The following is a 3345-nucleotide window of genomic DNA, read 5'->3' as shown; positions in this document are numbered from 1 at the left end:
GGCTGTCTGGGACAGCGCCGTGGCGGTGCGGTGACCCTGCGGTGGCGGTGCAGGGGCAGCAGTGAGTGAGGGGACAGCAGTGAGTGAGGGGACAGCAGTGAGTGAGGGACAGCAGAGAGTGAGGGGACAGCAGTGAGTGAGGGACAGCAGTGAGTGAGGGGACAGCAGAGAGTGAGGGGACAGCAGTGAGTGAGGGGACAGCACTAGAGGGCAATGCCGGCCGGGCGACATCGGGGGAGCATCGCGGTCTTAACTCAGCGTTTGCCACAGGGAACCTGCAGTGCAAACCTGTAAAAAACCAGTTGCATCATCTGAGAAAAAATATCTTTGGTGGGACGTGGTGAGAAAAGCAATTTCGGGACAAAATGATCTGTTGCCCTTTTGCCCATTAAGGAAATATATTGGAGTTTATTTTGTGACTCACATATCATTTTAGAGAGCTAATCATCTCCTAAGGACAAGTAGCTTGGTTCCAAAAATCCCTGGTGTATTTGTACTATTCATTATTCAGTGTTACTATTCAATATTCAATGGTGGCATAAAGTTTGTTTCTAACTATAAAAATTCTGTTAATAGAATAAAACTGTAACAGATCAGCAAGATCTTGATGTTGTTCTGTACTCCTCTACCGGGCACATCTGTGGCTTCATTTCTTCTTTTCCACCTCTGTAACTTTTCCAAGCACAGTTTATTTTGCATCCCAGCCCTGAGCAGAGCTAAGCACCCCAGCCCACAGCCCAAGGGAAGGCAAAGAAAAGGATTTACTTTAGGAAATACTTTACCTTTAGTACTCTTGATGCTGAAAGATCTTCCTGAGTCTTTACTCAAGGCTCTGAGGTCATTGAGGCTGTTGTTAATTCATCATAGCTCAGGGAAAAGTCATCCTCTTACAGTAGCCTATAAAGCAAAATATAAGTAACAGCTGATTGTTTTTTAGATAATAGCCTTTAATGTTGAAAGCAGTGGTTTCTTGGTTTCTTCATCTTGTGAAGCTTTGGGGAGAAATCTCAGAACTTTAGAGCTCAGTGCCATGAAAAACAAAAAGTGAGAGATAGAGATTTGCTGAACATAAAACTGCCAAAATCCTGTTCCCAACTTTCTGTCGTCAGATTACGTCCCACAGCTGTTGTCTGCTGTACTCCGGGTTACTCTGTATTGATTTTCCTGTTACAAAATGTACTGTGTTTAAAATAAAAGCTTCATATTTAATAAGGCAGCTATGGCTGAGACTTGCAGCTGACTGCTGGTTTTGAGGACAAAACATGTAAACAAAAGTTGAATTTCACTCAGGGAGTGCAGGGCAGATGTTGGTGTGGCCCTTCCCAGCAGCAGGGCTGTGGCAAAGCTTTGTTGTTCAAAAACTTCCCTTTGAAACGTTCACAAGAATGACAAGATGATGTCATGGAGTCAGTGAAGGGGAGAGGAACAAACACTGGATTTATGAGCTTCACCTCAGCTTTTCTCCCCCTGCCCTGGCCACAGCAGAGTTTTTGGTGGTGCTAAAGGCAGGCAGCAGCTGGGACTTGGGGCATTCATCCTTCACACTCACAGCTCCTGCTGGACTCCACTCTCAGTTCTGTTTGTGATTTCTGACTTTGTTTCTGTGTTTTAGCTGTGAATTCCTCAGGCTGGGGGCTCTGTCCTGGGGTCACAGCTCTGCCTGGCCAGGGAGTGACCTGGTGCCACCCTCAGTGCAGTCGTGGCGCAGGGTCACTGCATCCTCCCTCTCACGGGGGTTGAGCTACACCGATTAAAAATAGTTTGATTGGAACATTAGGTCCAGACATAACCCTGCTACAGCCTTTGGCACGTAAGAAAATTTGATCACTGCAGAATGTGGAGAGGTTGGATAAGAAAAGCTCTGTGAGGGTGTGAACTGCTCCGCTCTGGTTTTCAGCTGGCATCGTGTGGGACATGCCCAGCCTGCCAAGGGTGACAGAGCGGCCTGAAACTGCTGCCTGGCTTTGGGCACACTCCAAGCAGACTCTGTAGTCCCAAGGAACCAGAACTTCCAACAGCCTTCCAGCAGCCACTGAAGGAGTCAGCTGGTTCCGGGACACGGTGCCCACGGCGGAGGAAAGGGCAGAGGGAAGGGAACGGATCCTGACTGGTCATGGCTGTACTAAAACATTTGCTCAGTACTGGGACCAGTCTGCTTCCCTTCCTGGTGCTGCTTTCTGTGCCCCTCTGGATGAAAGAGCAGACAGAAAAATCCCATTCCAGGGGTCAAAGGAACTCAAAGCTGTGGCTCATCTCCCGCAGCCCCTGGAGGAGTCTGCTGTGTTCTCACAGCCCTGTTTACCAGGCTGTGCAAAAACAAACTGCTTGAATAATCATGAGCCCGAGCTGATGAATGTTCACAAATTGCTCTGAGATCTTCAGCAGCAGGTGCTGTAAGAGAACCAAATGTATTGAAACTCAGACATGAGCATTAACTCTTCACCTGCCTCGGGATGAGGGATGGAATAGGGACTGTGAGAAATGGCGACTTTTTCTGCCAGGTTTAAGGTGCCACTTGGAGCCAGCCAAAGACACCTGCTCAGAGAAGTGCAGATAGGATTCATGGCAGAGTTATTTTCGTTCAGATGAATCTTAGTTTTCAATGAAAAAGCGAATTTAATAGCCTAAAGATTCTAGTCAATAATACTCCAATAATGCTCCCAGAGTCATTTTTCAATTACTCCTTCAAGAGGAGCCCTTTTGCATGGCTCAGCTTTGTAAGGAGCTGTGTTCCTTTTCCTCATTTGCAAAGGGATCTTAAAATACGTGCTGGCATTTGGATCTGATCTTGGGACCCAGCAGAGACACTCCCAGAGCACTTTTGCAACGCTGCTCCTAGTTGGGCATGGGGGGGTGAGCTGATCCAGGATTTAAATGAGAATATCTCCTTGCAGATTTATATAATCCCTCTTGAGTGTTTCCATCTCACTTCTCTGCTGTTTGCTCTGATATTAAAGCATTACCAAGAAGTGGAGTGAAGAGCTGGGCTTGGGGAAGGTTTTTTGTGTGATTGTGGGTGGGTGTTTAGATTCCTGTGATGAATAATTGTATCTGCAGCTCTGAGAACATGCGAGTGTTTGGCTCTAGGTTATGTTCAAAACAGAGATTCTCTGTAGAGAGGGTCCTTAAAAATGCACTGATAAAAAGATGAAATTTGTCTGCTTTTGATAGAAACTTCAGAGTTGTCTACAGAGCTGCACCTAATTATTGCTTATTTTATTAATTACCGGGGATAATGTTGGTACTGTACCATTGCACAGTTGTACAAGGCTCCTTCCTGACGTCTTTCTTCTGGAAATCACTAAAAATCATGGACAGTGTGATCCACAAAATGTACTTCCTTCA

Source organism: Corvus brachyrhynchos, unplaced genomic scaffold (assembly GCF_000691975.1).
Source record: "Corvus brachyrhynchos isolate BGI_N302 unplaced genomic scaffold, ASM69197v1 scaffold21, whole genome shotgun sequence".
NCBI lineage: Eukaryota > Metazoa > Chordata > Aves > Passeriformes > Corvidae > Corvus > Corvus brachyrhynchos.
Note: the sequence above shows the minus strand (reverse complement) of the source record.